The sequence below is a fragment of the Pleurodeles waltl genome, chromosome 9, assembly GCF_031143425.1.
Source record: "Pleurodeles waltl isolate 20211129_DDA chromosome 9, aPleWal1.hap1.20221129, whole genome shotgun sequence".
Lineage (NCBI taxonomy): Eukaryota > Metazoa > Chordata > Amphibia > Caudata > Salamandridae > Pleurodeles > Pleurodeles waltl.
Window position 1 is genome coordinate 541,884,017 of NC_090448.1, and position 17,540 is coordinate 541,901,556.

At 42.5% G+C, this 17,540-nt stretch overlaps 1 protein-coding gene across 3 annotated transcripts in view; it reads left to right on the plus strand.

Annotated features, from left to right (window-relative positions):
- The window catches only part of KIAA0586 (KIAA0586 ortholog), a 587,996-nt gene that overhangs the window by 369,186 nt on the left and 201,270 nt on the right, over positions 1-17,540 (plus strand). The gene's annotated exons all lie outside the window — the stretch shown is intronic.

Here is a 17,540-nt window from a genome sequence, read left to right on the forward strand (position 1 = left end):
TGATTGTTTATAACATTAGCATCAGGTTGGATACAGAAGGTTTTCAGTAATATCTGGGTTCTTCTAGCTCTGGTGCAACCTCTGCTATGTTTTTACCAGCCATTACAGGAAATTACATTGTGATTCCATTAAGATACCACCTAAGTTAATGGTGTTCCTTTCTGTTTTTCATAGAGCACAAACGTTGGCTCTGGAGTTTGACTCAGCTGTTATTTCATCCATTTTTCTTTACAAATTTTCAGCAACGGAACTGTGTATTTGGCTTCATTAACCAGACAATTTCATTACCCTGATCAGCTATTGCATGTGCTAGAGCAGGCTGAATAACTCCAGACTTTAACAGCCTCCTCAGGCTCTACAGTTTCCACAGTTATTTCATGCCTGCAAGTTAGACATGCTTCAATCTCAAAAAGCTGCTTTATAGCGTGGAATTCTTCTCTGAAGAGTATGAATGCCCCCTCCAAGGTGGGTTTGAGAGAATGGAATGTAAACTTATACCAAAGATAGATGTCTTTCAGGACCCATTGATTTAAAGATGTTGCCTCAAAGACTGCCAGAAAATGGAATTGAGGCACTTTCCCGCAAACTGTTCCTTCCTGCCTGACCTGTTATGATCTGGAATGTTTGGTTTTAGGTTTGGGGAGCCTTAGCCACCCACTAAACTCTGCCTTCACCACTGATTTCTACTCATGCTGCTTTGTTGTGTTGTCGCCAAGATGGCATCTTCTCTGTGGCAGTTGTAGAAAGAAGATGCAGAAGCCCTTTTTAAGATAACACCCTGGTATTCTCTTGGAAATTAGTTGCCTGTTTTCTGTTCCAAAACCCATATGGACTTTGTAATCAGTTGCTACTTAAACTGTCTCTCATCTTGGGAAAGTATTTTAAAGGCTTCTACCTTCTGGCCTGCATCAATTTTCCACTCTTGAATGTGCATATGCTTTCTGGCTCCTGATAATATTGTTGATGTTTCACCCCCATAATTCCACAATAGTCAGTGCCATTTTTCATTGCTTGAACACGACCTGAAAATCTGTATGAAGGCCTGCTTTGTAAACTGAATTTACTTTCTGCCGCAACGGCAGATGGGTGCATGCATAGCTTTTTTTAAAAGCTGCACCGTTCTTATTATGTACCTGATTCCTTAAAGACTGACTTTGCAAGCGGAGAATGGGTAATCTGAATTCCTGGCCAAAACAGAGTCCACGTGTACCATCATTGGGCAGGAATCGTGTGTGCCTTGCAGTGGATATGATCCTGCTATCATTCGTGGGAATGAAATTGTCTCAGGCTCTGTCCACCCACTGGGACTGACCTCCTGAACATTTGCTGGCAACAGAAATAGTCTGCATGGCATCTAGGAGGCAGAAGCAGATGGTACTCAGATGGAAACAGGTCATCTTCCTCCCTTTCAGTCAATTTTGGCCTCCCCATGAGATTGACTCCTGAGCAGAAGTGTGTTTTTAAGTATATTTTCTCCATAGGCAACATTAAATTTTTATTAACTTCTTGCTCCCTGGCTACTTGAAAGTAACGCAATTAGAGCCATGAGGAGGGCATTCGATTCTTACCATCTTTGAGTTTTGCCGTTAAGTTCACTTACATTGTCTCCTTTGTAGTTATTCTGATTCTTCTTTTGAGACAGCACAGGCAACGGTCTGCACTTGCTATGTGTCACTGCCCGCTATTGAAAGTTTCATGGATTCACATGCTTGAATCATTGCCAGTTGTCAAGTGGGAGCCTCGGGTCACCGTCTGTAGCAGCGCAGAATTAGAAGCAAGCCAAAAATATGTAGCATGCTATCCAGGTCACCTCATTGGAAAAGACCTAGACTTCAGCCATTGAGGTGGAGGAGCTCTGAAATCCAATCCATAAGGACCACCATAGTGCAAGATTCTACTGCATGTCATGTCTGCAGGAACTCTCCACTGAGCTCTGCTCATTTTTCCCTATTTCTGCTTAAACTGACTGAAAAATCTACATTTGTTTTCATAACTTCTTTGGGAACCGCTACCTCTTAGGCAGCTTATCATTTAGGATTTTTTTGGTCTCTGGGGATATGCTTGATCCTGTGAGGATAAATAGGTTGTGCAGTGGCTGAGACACCCAAGATGACAATCTTTTGGCCCTGTGGGGCCTGTGTTTCCAGAAACATCTTCATTCAGATGACGCACATGATAGGTGTATATAATGCATTCATTTATACCATAAGCATGTGCAAGATCTGTAGAAATTTCACAAGAAAAACTGTCCAGAACAGAGAAATAGGAGTCCTTTAAAGGCTGAGAAAAGAAGCACTCTCATTGGATAAAGAATCCCCTGCGGCTTGTGTGCCGTCCCTTTCAGGGGAAAAAAGGCACACAAACTGGCTCTGTCAAGCTCTGAGAAGGGGAAACTTCCTCGTAAAGTCTCAGCTACAGATCACTCTGCCCTAAGGAACCCCCACTAAAGATGACTTAAAAGTTTGACACTAAAGCAGTGCTCTGAGGTGAGACTTCCCTCTGGTTCAGGCCAGTTTACAGTGCTGGTAATGAAAACATCATTGACCACATAATTACTATTGACCAAGAGACCTTCATACCCTTGATTGAAGTAATGGTACCGTTTCTATTGACTCTTAGCACTGAATATATCATTTGTTATCTGTGCCATTGACTATGTCAGAGACCACACAAGTGACCAATTCTTCCTCATCATTCTTTGCAATTGTGGTAATTTCTGTGATCTCATCGATGACCTGGTTGATGATACACCATCAACAACAAAATCAGTTCCAGCATAGCCTGCACTTGGTTTTTCTTGGGGCATTTTTTCCACTCTGCTGCCCAATCATATGTCAATTAGCAAAGTGTTGTCACCACCACTGGCAAAGGTTTTTGAGACAGACTTTGATGGTGGAGATGGAGCATCTGCAATGAGGGCCCTCTCTGAACTGCCTGCAGTGCAGCTGATTTAAATGACCCAGATGACCAATACTCTCTACAAGCTCATCCATCTTCCTTACAAGGTGATTCCTATTGTCGACAACCTTTGGTCAGAGGGCAAAAACCTTATGTGCAGTCCTGTTTCTGTTGCCACTGTGGTACCTCAATTTGAGGAAAATACAGAGGCAACAGGGAACACACCACTTTGTTTGGCTCATCATCTAAAAACTGATTCCACAGTTGCACAGGCAACTCAACAGCTGTCTCGCAATCATTCAGCAATTTGGATAGCACAACCTTATAGGAACAGTCATCATTTGGGTGCTTCTAGGAAGCACATCTCTTCTCTTACAGCCATCTAAATCCATTTGGCCAATTCCCTAGCCTACTGGGAAAGGTACAACTGACAAATGTGGCAGGATGTTGCTTTTTATTTGGAGCTGATACCACAAAATAACAGACAGAAGGTCAGCATGATCCTCCAAGAACAAGAGAGAACATTCATTGTTAATGTCTAGTATGAATTTGTTAGCTGGAATGTGCTACTGCACTGCGATGTAGTGGCTGTCTCACCTGCTCAACACTGTGTATAGTGGTACAGGTTTGCATATTGGATTTACCCTACAACGGAGAGGCTTTGTTTTGATGTCATTTTGGTGAGGATCTTCAAAACAATAAAACGTACACGCTGACTGCTAAGTCACAATGAGATGTCACAGCTACTTGGACACACTCCTTTTGAGGGACACAAGGGCTAGGAGATCAATGTTTTTTCACATCCTGTCAACCTTGCATACAACAGCAGCTGACTCGTCAACCCGTGTACAATTGACTTTATTACCTTGTCCAGCAGGTCCAGAACTACATGAAGGCAATCCTAGTTTTACTACACACTGTCCAAAATGTGAGGCGGTTGATATTCTAAGTCCCAGGACTCAATCACATAGTGACTTCTTAATAGTGACAGCTTCTTTCCACATCATACCGCTTTTAGTGTCATAGAGGTATCTCTGCTTATGTACAGGACTGGCCTAGTGGCAACATGCCCTTAAGTTTTTCTAGGGACAGCCATGAACTCACCCCTCTGTGGGTTCACATTAGCATTTTCCGCAGCTGTAAGCAGAGATCCTATCAATGATGTGAAGGGGAGCCTCAAATCCATCCCAAAATTCCAGCGAAACAAGGTATGCTATTCATGATTTTACTTATAAAAAGTAAATCTGAAGTTTGGTGATTTAAGATTTGTGGTCTCTGACCAAATCCCTCAAAAACAATTGTTCAGAATGGTCAATATACAAAACATTCACTTGCTCTCACAAATGGCAGAATATATCACATCTCTGAATTTGCAGGATACGTTCATCCACATTTCCGTACATGCCAAGGATCAAAAGTATGTCCGTTTTCAAGTAGCCGGTCACACCTACCAGCTTCGAATCCTACCATTCGGCCTCAGTTCATTTCCTTGCATATTCAAGGGGTGCGTGGCTCTGGTATCTTTAGCTTTGTCCTTTCAACTTTGTTCATCAGGACTTCTATTATCTGGACAATTGACTGATAAAAGGGAGATGGCAATCTGATGCAACATGATCTGCTGCCTTTTACAGGCTCAGTCTAAAGTTGAGTTCTATGTAATCCGTTCTAGGAGCCAATCTCACTACAAGCGATGGAAAGGCATATCCATAGCACCATCTTAACGACTACAGGCACCTGCTTGGAAGGATGTGGAGTAGACCATCAGGAGATTTCAGCAAGAGGATTATGTACCCTGGCAGATGCACATTTGCTTATCAGTGTGTTAGAACTCAGATGCCTTGCTTCATTTGTTCTTACAATGTGTGGATTATCAGTTTTGACCCAGTGGACAACCCAATGTCCATTTCTATCTGAACAATATGTCGAACATCAGTTTTGATACAAACAGATAACCCGGTGTCCATGTTCTGTCTGGGCAAACAAGGGAGAACACCCTCACAAATCACATCAGAAAAAAACTCAGTGCTCTGGACATGGCCGAAACAGCAAGGCATCTCCTTGAAGGCTGAACACCTGCCAGAGTGCAGCAATGACTTTGCAGAGATGCTCAGCGGGTTTACAGGAGATTGCAAAGAGTAGAAATTAGATAAATTCAGGCTGCTCAAGATATTTCATTGGTGGATAAAACCCTCTCTTGGCCTCGTAAGGATGGGAGATTCATTTTCCATGACTTGGAGCACAACATTTGCCTACATTTTCCACTGTTTCTTCTTGTTGACAAAAGGTACAACTGTTAGATCATCGTGATAATAACAGCAACAATGTCTCACAGATAATATCCAACTCACAATAAACATCAACCAAACAGAAGGTGTTTCTTTCCATCAAAAAGAAAGAAGTAAAATATGTCAGAAAGTAAAAAATTAAAAAAGTATCACATTTTATTAACTTATTTTTTTAAAGCAGCATTTAAAGAATTGTCCCAAGTGCAATGTGCAAAGAACGTGCTCAAAAAAGTGCAAGAAGCAAAATAAATTTACACAAAGACAGAAAAACTGCAAAAAGAAACAATTATTACAATATTCTTGATTAAATCATAATTTCACTTAATTGCTGTATGATAGGAGCATTGCATTGTCAACAAATTATTTGTGGATGTGATCCTCACCAAAGCCCAGCAGGGACTCTCCCCTCTCCGCCTCTAAACTTGACAGACGGCATTAGTACAGAGCATTATGTTACACACGTTAGCAGTCCACTAGATCCTGCTCATAGAGAATCAGTACACAAACTTTGGGTCCCTCACCATTTTCTGGGGTATGGCTCAGCCCACACTTCTTAGGGTGACCAACCAGGTCATCTAGGTCCCTTTGTGGCTTGGAAGCTCGTTAGCTAGATGGTCTTGTTTCTCAACCACTATGTCTCATGTCACACCATAGAGTCCAAACTTGTCCAAACTTCCTGGGGCGTCCTCTAAATCCATAAACCAGTTCCTCAGTTCTCATTCACTAGTTGAGATTACATTACCACTCCCGCAGCATAGGCAGGGCCGGACTTCCCCATCTCTTGTTTAGGTCTCTCCTTGCCACCGCTAGGGCTACATTATAAATGAGTAGAGTATATTTCTCTAGGGTCACAGGGATCCATCTCTCTCCTGTCTGCCATTAGAGAGGGCTCTACCTTTCTGAAAACATCCCGTTGCTTACCACTAGTAATTGTGCTGCCCAATAGTATAGTCTTAACTCTGGCAAGGCAATGTCTCCATCCCAGGTCTTTCTAGTCAGTATTTTTAGAGCTATCCTTGGAGTTCCCCTGTACCAGAGCAGAGTTCTTGTAACCGGGTCCACACGTGGGAAGAACCTATCCGGTACAGCATATGGTGTGTTTTGAAGAACACATAAGAACTTTGGGAAATGAATAATTTAAAGTAGCACAACCTGACCTAAGAGGGACAGTGGGAGGTGTCCCCAGTGGCCAGCGTCCTGTTTATACTTCTCTAGAAACCTACTTAGATTGGCCTGAAAAAACATTCCCAGTTCGATGTGACAAAGATCCCTAAGTACCAAAACCCCTCCGGCTCTCATCGTAGCAGAGGACTTTGCATCAGAGGGCACCTCTTTGTCAGGGGGTATAGTACAGATTTTCCCCAATTAATGCACAACCCGGTGTATTTCCAGTACACCTGTAGGATTTTCAGCATCCGTTCCAGGGAATGTGAGGGCTCCACAAGGTACAAGGAAATGTCATCTGAGTAGAGATATATCACTTCTTTCCATCCCAAGTCCCAAAGCAGGGCCCTAATTTAGGCATCCACCTGGATCCAGCTCGGCAGCGGTTCGAGAGCCACTGTGAGCAGTAGCAGGGACAGTGGGCATCCCTGCCTAGTTCATCGCTGTATTGGTCTGGATCATTTTCTACAGACAACACATCATTTACTCTGATTTGGGCTGTGGAATCTTGGTAAAACAGCTTGATCTACCTCAGGAAGGAACACCCGAATCCTATCTTCTCTAGAATTGCCCACAGGTATGACCACTCCAGGGAATCAAATGCATTTTAAGCATCTAGGGACTTTTGTATTATTTAGCAGGTCATCGACAGGACAGTAAGTAACATCAGAACAAGAAAGGTGCTGCACAAAAGATACATAATGTGTAATAAGTAATACTGTAGAAATATAAATCAATTTTAAACCACTCTCATATATCAGTACTTGATTGCCTATGAAAAAGAAAAACACAGGGCCAAGTTAAAAAGTTGAATTAAATCAACATGATATGGACTCCAAACACCAAGGTGCCACCAATAAGTGAAAAAGTGCTTGACAATTAGTGCCCCCAAAAAAGGATAAAATGGGGGGAGCGCAGCATAGAGTAAGGGATCAAGGGTAGCCCAGGCACAATTAAATGTGGTGAAAAAAAATATAGGATTAGTGATAAATCTTTAAGAATCATAACAAACAGGCTGTAAGCGTGGTAATCAACAACAGAAAAAACGGTTTACCTTTAAAGAACCAATCCAAACAGTCCTGAATAATATGGGCTCGTATATACTCCATAATGCAGTGCAATAAAGCAATAAGAAATGAAACATGGAGATAAGCCCCAAAGGTCACCCGATCTGAAAATGAAAGTAAGCTAGAAAGGTTAGACAAAGTAAGGTAGCCAGCAAGAGGAATAGTGGTTACCTTTGTTTGAATGAATCCCGACCACAAACTGCTGTATCCAAGAGCATGAGCAATCGTGTCTGCCAGAATGGGGCGGATGCAGCCATTTAAAAAGAGGAAGTAAATTGTACGTGGCAGCGTGGGTCCCTTGTGCCAAAACAAAAACAGTTAGTCAGCGCCCTCAATTATTTAAAAAAAAACAAAAAGGTGGCAGCCATCTCAAGTGATAAATCAGTAGGAGCCAGTAATCGAAACAAAGTTAAAAAAGTAAAAAAAAAAAAAAAAAAAAACCTCCTCCTCAATACTTGGAATTGTTAAGAAAAAAAAAGAAAAAGCAGGTGGAAAGGAACGAAGAATCCAATTCCCGGGCACAAGCAGAGAGTATGCATGCCAAGTGCATCATAACAACCGTACACATTTGCATGGAGATGGAATAGTAAGCCCTGTCACAAACAAGTGAACAGATACCAACCTGTGCAGTACAAAAACAATAGGAAAAGGGGCATAGTAACACAAATGTAGGTGGCAAAATTATCAGAATGCCACAAAGAAAACCTCAGTATATACAATTACACTTTTAAATTACTGTATATTATTCATCCACTCAGATTTTATATATTGAAAAGCAAAAATAGCCTTCATCGGTATTGTATGTTTCATAAATTCACATGCTTGAATATTTCCCGTCATCATGGTGGGAGTTTCACGATAACTGTAATTTAAGCAGTATTGAAGCAATAGAATTAAAATCTAATAGAAAACAATAGACACTGGTAACCAATTGACATTTGTTTAGAGCATCCAAACTCCAACTAATCAGAGAAGAGACCCTGAAGCACTCATCCCCTGTAGAGCCACCATACCTCAGATTTGTTAGGGAGTCTCCTTGAGCTCGACTTGGTCACAGTGTTGCTTAGGTCACCTTTTAGACCTGAAAGCTTTCCAGTTTTTTGACCAGCACCACAGAGGTTACCTCAGGTACGATTGGCATATCCTTGATATTTTTTTCTTCATCATGTCTGAGAGTTCCAAGAAAATGCTCTTCAAGCCTTGTAGATCTTGTGGCAAGTCAAGGCTTTTCTTAGAAGATCCTCAGAGGGAATCACTTTAATGTTTATACTCTCAGCACAAACCTGAGTGCAAATGTTGCCGCACTTTTTCGGCAAAGTTTCTTAAAGACTGTGAAGCCAGACTACTCCTCTGGTTACAAAAGAAAAAACAGCACTCAGATTCCACCTCTGACTGAGAAGAGAGGCCATTCCTCCTCATGAAAACGAAAAGAGGGGGCCTCCCCCCAGAGGATTCTGGTGTGAAAAAGGCAAAGTCTCACTCCAGGGAGACCAGTGAGGAGAGGCCTAAAGCTAGGTAGCCGCCTAGTCCTTCTTCCTTTCCGGCACTGCAATCTGTCACCATTTCATCTGTGCCTTCTACACCGTTTAAGCAACTGTTGTTGCAGCAGCGGCTCCTCTGCTACGGTGGAGGAGCATCACCCCCACTTTCACCCACCAGCAGCAGCCGCTGCAAATCTTTAACAACAAAAAGATAATAAACCATGTTTATTATCCTTTCGTTGTTAAAGTAGCGGGGCCATGTGGGATGACGGGAGAGGGGAGTGCACTGTGCACTCACCTCAGTGCGCATGTCTGTTTGGCCGGCCGTCTTGGGCCGACCAAACACCCATGCGCACTGTGCTCTCTCTAGCCTGGCACTGTGTTGCCAGGCTGGAGAGAAAAGGCACAGACTCCTAGTCTGCCTGGGAGTGCCCTTGCTGGGTGCTCCAGCCAATCCTAACATGGCTCTGAGCAGCATGGAGATTCGCTGCAGAGCAGGCTGGGAGCCTGTGCCTGCTAAGAGGATGGAGGAGCGGCGGCGTGGCACTCAGGTAAGGTTTTAAAAAAAATATATTTTTATATTAATAACCCCCCCCCGCTGCGCGCTGCCTCGCCACTTGTAACCACCACCTCGCCCGTCGACGGCCCCGTTAATGAAGCTTACGGCAGCAATTGCAACAATATCATTGCCAAAACTAGTGACGACGGTGACAGCGACGACCACCGCCGCCTCTGCCTGGTCGAAGGAGACAGTGACAACACCTTCATCCTCGTTGACAAGAGCGTCCCTGACAGCGTGAACTGTCTCGCGCTGACAACATCAACGGTGACTTTACCTGAGATCCTACCGTTGACAAAGGTTTCTTCTGGCGATGGCACCAGCGACAAGCACAAAGGACATTTTACTTATTTCTTCAAAGGGAATTTCTTCCTCTTTACCACAAGGCTTACCTCTCCATTGCCACCAGTACATTTGCTGGAAATGCAGTAGTCCGGAGATGTGGGACTCTTTTGGCCCACTTACAGCCCCTCCCAACCCAATGTGAAATGCCAAGAGTCAGAGGATGAGGGCCCAGAACATGAACAGTTCACCTATCTGGAGAGTGACTTCTCTTTCAAGGACAGGGACCATCATCCGCATCAGGTATATGACTCTTTTCAAAAGCATTACCCATTTGACGAGTCAGAGGATGATCGTCAGGTACAGGACTCTCCTGTCATGCTCCTAGTATCATAGATCTCGGACCTACCCTTAATGATTATTATAAGCGTTTTCAAGATGCTAACACCTCAGATACCCAAATGATGACTACACAACCTGCTCAAGTGCCTGCCTCAACCCCTAGGAGTTTGTCTTCCTTACCACCTAGAGAGAAGCCTGTGTTGCCCTTTATTACTGTCTCAGATACTCTTGCTGATAGCAATGATGATCAGCCACCTAAGGAGTGTGAAATCCAGTTTGATGCTGGGGACCAACCTGAATGTGATGATCATGTGGCACCATTACCGGACTCTCCTATTCCTCCTCTGGCAGAGTCCCCTCCTGCAGCCGTTAGTGGGATTTCTTTGCATTGTAGAGATGGCATGCATTGACAGCTCTTCGACGTTCCTCTCCCAGTGAAGCAAACTGAATGTTTCCTCTATGATTTTAGGCCAGAGGATCAATGCTCCACGAGAGCCATCCCACTTGTGGACTTCATTTGGCAGGAAGGATTGATGAAGACTCCGGCTTCTGGACCAGTGGCTGTCCTCAAGCTGGATAAAAAATATAAGACTCCTGATTCTGCCCCTACATGTCTTATTGGTCAGCCAAGGCCAGACTCTGTCATTATGCAGGCTGTGCAGTAGTGAGCGAAACACCCGTCTTCACCCTGCTCTGCTCCTCCGGACAAGGTAAGCAGCAGACTAAACAAAATAGGCAAAAGAGTTTCATCCATGGCAGCGATTTCCATCAGGGCCTCCCATGCTTGGGCCATCCTTGATAGATATGATCTCCAGATGTGGTCTGATTCGTCATAATTCTTAGACGATCTGCTGCTGGACAAAAAGGAGGCTCAAGACATATTAATGGAGGGTGAGAAAGCCTCTTCTGAGATTATCAATGTCGCCATGGACATCTCCAACACAGCTTTCAGGCAGATGGCAGGTGCGCCAGTTTTATGTCATCAGGGACAGCTGAAAGTGACATCTTTCCACCCTGAGATTCAGTATAAGATCCTAGATATACCCTTCAACGGAGAGAACTTATTTGGCAAACACATGGATCAAGCCTTACAGTTCATCGAGGTGGCTGAGTCTCTGGGCAGGCTGTAACAAAGAAGATTTCCGCCATTTCTAAGCATAAGTAGAGGCCAGTTTTCCACCAGGCAGTCTGTGCTGCACACGAGGTATCAACATTATCCGAAGCAGAGGTTTTGTGCTCCTTACTCAACCGAGCATCCCTTCAGACTATCTGCAGTGCCAGCTTATGCCAGACAATATTGCATAGACTTCTGCCTGCTGGAGGAAAGGCCCAGAATGGTTCCAGGAGGCAATATTGTGATGCAGGCCCTCTCACCTCAGTCCCACTACAGTTCAGCTACCCTCTGTCCAAATTCTTCGATCAGTGGAGTATAATCTCCTCTGACAAATGGGTGTTAGATGTAGTCTAACACGGTCACACCCTGGAATTTGTTCAAGAGCCTCTTAATTTTCCTATGCACAGATCCTCCCTAAGGGAGGAGATTCAATTGCTTCTAGCCGCGAATGTGAAAGAGGAAGTTCCGCCAAACCAACACAACGTAGGAATTTATTCCCACTTCTTCCTCGTCAAAAAGAAGTCGGGAAAATGGAAGCAGGTCATGGATCTCAGGCTATTGAACAAAATTAATCAAGAAGGAGTCTTTCCGAATGTTATCGCTGCTGTAGATCCTACAGATGATGGAAACAGGGACTACATGACTTCCCTGGATTTGTTGGATGCATATTTCCATATCCCTGTCCATCCAAAGCACAGAAGGTTTCTGAGGTTCGAGGTGGCAGTGTGCCATTACCAGTTCAAAGTGCTCCCCTTTGGCGTAAAATCAGCTCCCAGGGTTTTTACGAAGTGCATGGCTGCCAGTGATGGTGCGAGGGATGGCTTTTCTCAGACATTCAGGTCACTAGGTATTCCTGTACCTGGATGACTGGTTAATAAGAGGCCCCACGCTTGGAAGGTAATACAATCAATCATTGTGTTTGGTTCGTTCAGTCTCTAGGTCTCAGCAGTGTTCTTGGTAGCAGTTCTGGACACTACAGTGTCCAAAGCATTTCCTACTCAATAACAGATTATACGTCTCAAAGCAGTAACAGGGGCACTCTCAGTTGGAAGATGCAGTTCTGTTAGAAAGTACAAGCCCATGTTGGGGATAATGTCATCCTGCATCCCGTTAATCCCAAACTGTTGTCTCAACATGCGCCCTCTGCAGAAGCAGCTAGACGCTGAATGGATCCAGGCACAGGGCTTTTTCTAAGACACCATTGTCATCACAACGAAGATGAAGGTCATTTGGTGGAGATGCACTAAAAATCTTTCGCAAGGACTTTTGTTCCTTCCTCTTACACCACAAGTAATAATGACAACAGAGGCCTTCGTAGATGGGTGGGGTACTCATCTATAGTATCTGGAGGTGTTTGGACCATTTTCCAATCAATAGGCTCAGTTTCACATAAACATTCTCGAACTCAAATATGTGTTCCTGGGTCTTCAGGAGTTACTTCACAGATTTAGCAATTCAGGAGTTCTAGTGAGAAAAGACAACACTATTGCAGTGTTTTATCTCACAAAGCAGGGGGTACAAAGTCTCAAACACTCTCAACATAAGGTGAATTCATTTGGATGTGGTTGGTGTCCAACAACATTTCTCTGAAAATAGAGCATGTTCCGAGAGTACAGACCAATTGGGCGGATTTCCTCAGCAAATCCAACAGTCAATGTCACGAGTGGGAACTAAATCACCAACAACTGTGCCATGTTTTTCAATGCTGGAGTTACCTGGATCTGTTCGCCACTCATCGCAACAAAAAGTGAAAACTGTACGCCACCAGATATCCTTAACCGGGCTCGTGGGGAAACACTTTCCACTTTGTCTGGACAGGCATGTTTGCCTATGTATTCCCTCCATTTCCATGCATTCCCTCCATTTCCACTCATTCCCAGTGTCATTCGCAAGATGAAGAGTGAGCCTTGCTGTTTAATCCTCATAGTCCTGGCGTGGCAAGGCAATATTGGTTCACATAGCTACTTCCCCTGTCAGAGAGTCCCCACATACAAAATTCCAGCCTGTGCGGAATTTGTTGTCAATGACCCAAGGCCAGGTGCTCCATCCACAAACAAGCACTTTCAAATTGTCAGCCCGGCTCCTCACAACATTGAATTTGGTGCGCTACGTCTCTCTGAGGAATTCCCGTCCATTTTGCAAAAGGCTTGAGCTGTGTCAACAAACAAATGCTACTCTGCTAAGTGGAGATGATTTTGTTCATGGTGTTCTTCTCAATCTTATCATCCCATCTCCTCCACACCTGAGCAGATCCTCCAGTATCTGTTGCACCTTGCAAAATCAGGCCTCACTAATTCCTCCATTAAAGTCCATGTAGCAGCTATTTCCAGATTCAGGAGGCATTCTGGGCACTTATCACTATGGTCCAAATGCCTGATCAAAGCGTTCTTGAAGGGACTTTTTTAGGCCTACCCTCCGATTAGTCCTCCTGTGCAGTGGCAGCTTAACACAGTTTTGTCTCAGCTTATTAGATCCCCTTTTGAACCTATTCACAAGGTGGGCTTGAAAATTCTCTCTTGGAGAGTGGCATTTCTGTTGGCTGTCACATCCGCAAGAAGAATAAGTGAGATCCAAGAATATACAATCCAAGAACCTTATATAAAGTTCCATTCAGATAGTCATACTTTGCACCAACCCGAAGATGTTTAGGCAAGTCACCATCCCTTATTGGAATTCTAGGTTGTTCAATTGCTTGCCATGTGAAATGAGTTTCAGGGTGATTATGTGAGTCAAAATTGGCTACCAAAGTGGGAGTGTCATTCCTATGACAACTGGGGCTTTTGTGTTGTATAATACGTGCCTTGACTATTTGTGAGGTTTGGCCAATATGTATTAGGCCACACTGACACCAAATAGCATATCCAGCATTAATTGATCTACAATTAATAAACTTTTATAATTGATGATTTATGTTGTGGTGTATGAATTACCTAGTATTAAAGGTGAGTTTGCAGACTGAACAGTTGTGACACTTATTATGACCCAAGACCTGCAGTAAACCCCAACTTGATGAAATGCTTTAGTGATTAGTTTTCTTATTTGGGATCCATATCAAGGCATGCTCTAAATGGTCTTTCAAGTTACGAAAACAGAGGCGGATCAACAAAGGATTGATAAAAATGTAACACTGACCATTTTTCTTGTTAATCTTACTGATTTTGTTGCTTGATGGGTAACGGTTGAAACAAAGGAAATGTGACTATTGCCTGTTCTTTGCTTGGAGGTAAGATTTCACTGGGACAATACCAAACTCGTTGAAAGGCTGGAGAGACTAAACGCTTTGGGTAACCGCTATCAAGTAATTTCTTAGCGAGAATTTCTGCTTCTAAGAAATATTCTTTGTGCCTCTTACAATTCCTATGGGTACGTAGGAATTGCCCGAAGGTTAAGCCATCCTCTAAGCCCCTAGGGTTATTGCTTCAATACTGTAGAAGTGCGTTTCTTTATGTGGGTTTGCCATAAACTAATATATCTAGTTTCTCCTCTTACACATGGAAAGTAAGGTCCAAAAAGGGAAAATCTTTTGATTTGGCATCAAAAGTGAATGTCAGATGTGAATGTTTATTATTCAGCCAATTGATGAAAGAAGTGTGGGAATCCTTACTACCTCTCCAATTTAACAAAATAACATCAATATATCGCCTCAATAAATAAATATAAGCAAAAGAGATTGTTAGTTGTGAGTACTGTTGAATGTTCAAAATCACCAAGAGGACAGCAAAATTGGGGGCAAAGCATGCGTCCATTGAAACTCCCTTCTGTAAGTGATACTTAGCTCTTAAAATGAATTATTTTATATACAAGGATATCAAGGAGATCAACCAGGAATTCAGTAGGGACCTTAGCTTCTTCTTTTTGGGGAACATTAGTGTACAAAGGTTCTATGTCTATCCCCACCAAAAGGCCAAGATTGGTATCAAATTCCATATCTTAAATAGTGCAAATTAAATCAATGCTGATCCTCATGTACGTATTAGTCAGGGGACAAACTCTTTGATAAAGGAGTCAATATATTTGTCCAAGGGCTCTAGAATAGACTCACATCCTGGCACAATCGGACGACCTGGAGGGTTGTTAGGTAAAATATAAAGCACTGGTGTTCGTAGGCTTTTATTATTAAGGAACAAATATTTATTTTTGCAAATGATTCCTAAACCTCTTTTAGTGATCTCCTGAATCTGTTCCTGCATCTGTGTAAGTAGATTACCCAGAAGGGGACTGTAGTGATCTAAATTACACAACTATTGTGTTATCTCCAAATCATACTTAGTCTTATCCATGACAAAGATGCCCCACCTTTATCAGCGGGTTTAATGATCACCTCATGATTATTTTTATAGGACAATCAAAGACTGTTTCTCCTGTAGGAATAAGTTACACAACTCGTATTAATGTGCCTCTTTCAGTTCCATGATTTCCTGTAGAACTAATTTTCCAAAGGTCAAAAATTCATGTGACATTTAAGGGAGGGGTTAATTGTAGAAGGAGGACTTATTTGGGAAGGAGTAACATCCTGATCTTAGATTTAATGGAAAAAATAACGGAGTCTGATTCTTCTGAAAACTTTCAGAAGATCTTCATGTAACAAAAAGAAGTCATTATGTTCTGTTGGGACAAAGCATGAGCCTTTACTAAGAAGGCTAAATTCTTTAGATAATAATGTTTGGAGAGATTGAAAATGGGAATTGTTTTCAGTGGGAAAATGATTGGCTGTAGAACCAATCTGACTCGTTAATTTGGTGGACACCATGTGTAAAATATGTGTCTCGTTTGTCTCTTCCATGTATAGTTGTGCTGGAAGTTGCCCCTCACTCGACCTTTGCCCCAACTCCGACCCTGAACATGACGCTGTTCTAAAAATAAAGGTTTTTTGAAAGACCTGATGTCTAGTGTCTTCTTCTGGGTCTGAATATCGAATTGAACTGTTGGAAGAGTCAAAAATGGTGACCGCTTTTCAATTTTTATATTTACCCCAAGGTTGGTGTGTTTTAGTAATGCAGGGGGGGGGGGGTGGAGGGGAGGAAAATCACCCAACAAGTAAGGATACTCTTTTCCTTTACTGTAATTCTTAATATCCTATTGGACTTTATTAATTTTTTTGTTCAACTCATTTACACTGAAAGTGACATTAGTGGTGGTCATTTTCTTGAGCAAGTGTTTGGCATTCATTAAAGAATCATTCACAATGATCTATTTCTCTAATTCTGCTATCTCCTCGAGGTCTTTTTTGCTGTGCTGAAGGGCAGTTTCTATTCCTAGAAATATCCAGTGATGAGAGTAAGTTATCACTAGATGGCTAAAACCTGACCTAAAATTAGGATTGTCTTTAATGATGGCCGGGGTATTTTGAATTTGTAAACCTAGAGGAATTATTCCAGTCCTAAGATAATCAGTACGCGTGTGGGGTAGGTACGGTTCTAATCCGTTTCTTTTTGAGTTTCTCTAAATTGTCCAAAATAATTTGGCCAGTGCTTGTAGTGTTGGGAAGAGAGCTCTCTGTATTATTCAATAAAGAGGGACCACTGGTGATTTTATTAATGTAATCATCTGAATAATTAGGGGGTTCTCTTGAGGACATAATGTGATAATAAAACTTTTATAAATAAACATGAAAGATAGATAAAACATGTAAATGAGGAGACTCTCGCAGTTCAGCAACTGCACCAATTTAGCTACCCTGCTTGCATGCCTCATCTCTGTTTATCTTGTTCATGTTGTTGCATTAAGTAATGGGGCTCTAAAGGTAATATTCCCGGACAATGCTTAGTCTTGAGATGTAGATTATCCAATCGATTGTCCAGTTGAACTAGTTCGAGATTTGATTGCCACCCCTCATATTGATGTTTAGTATGTTCCAAATAAATGTTTCTTGCTTGACTATCAGTGTCTGAGTTCAAGATTACTTCAGACGGCATGTGTTATGCTTTAATTTGTATATTCCACTCAGCTTGCTGAAGGCATTCATAAGTTATTTTTCGGTCTTTAATCCAGTAAAATAGTTAATTAAACATTATAAATCCATGGTAGACCTTATGTGTGTTTGCGATGTAAGCCTTGGGCAGGTGGGCATGAATTGTACTATCCTCTAACCAGCTTGGAGGGTGGAACTTGTGTTGCAGTTATTGAATAGTATTCTTTGTGTTTGCAAGACAAAGTTCAGCTCAAGTAGTACAAATTGAGAGCAGCAGAAGGCACTTGGTTGCAGAATTTAACAATTGTGTTAATGTAATGGATCTGCAAAGTGCGTTTCATTTCCAAAGTGAACTCTGTGCTGAAAACATGGGAAAACAGTCACCATGTAGAACAGCAACAGGGTAGTGTACTGAAAAAAAATGTGAGCGCTGTTCT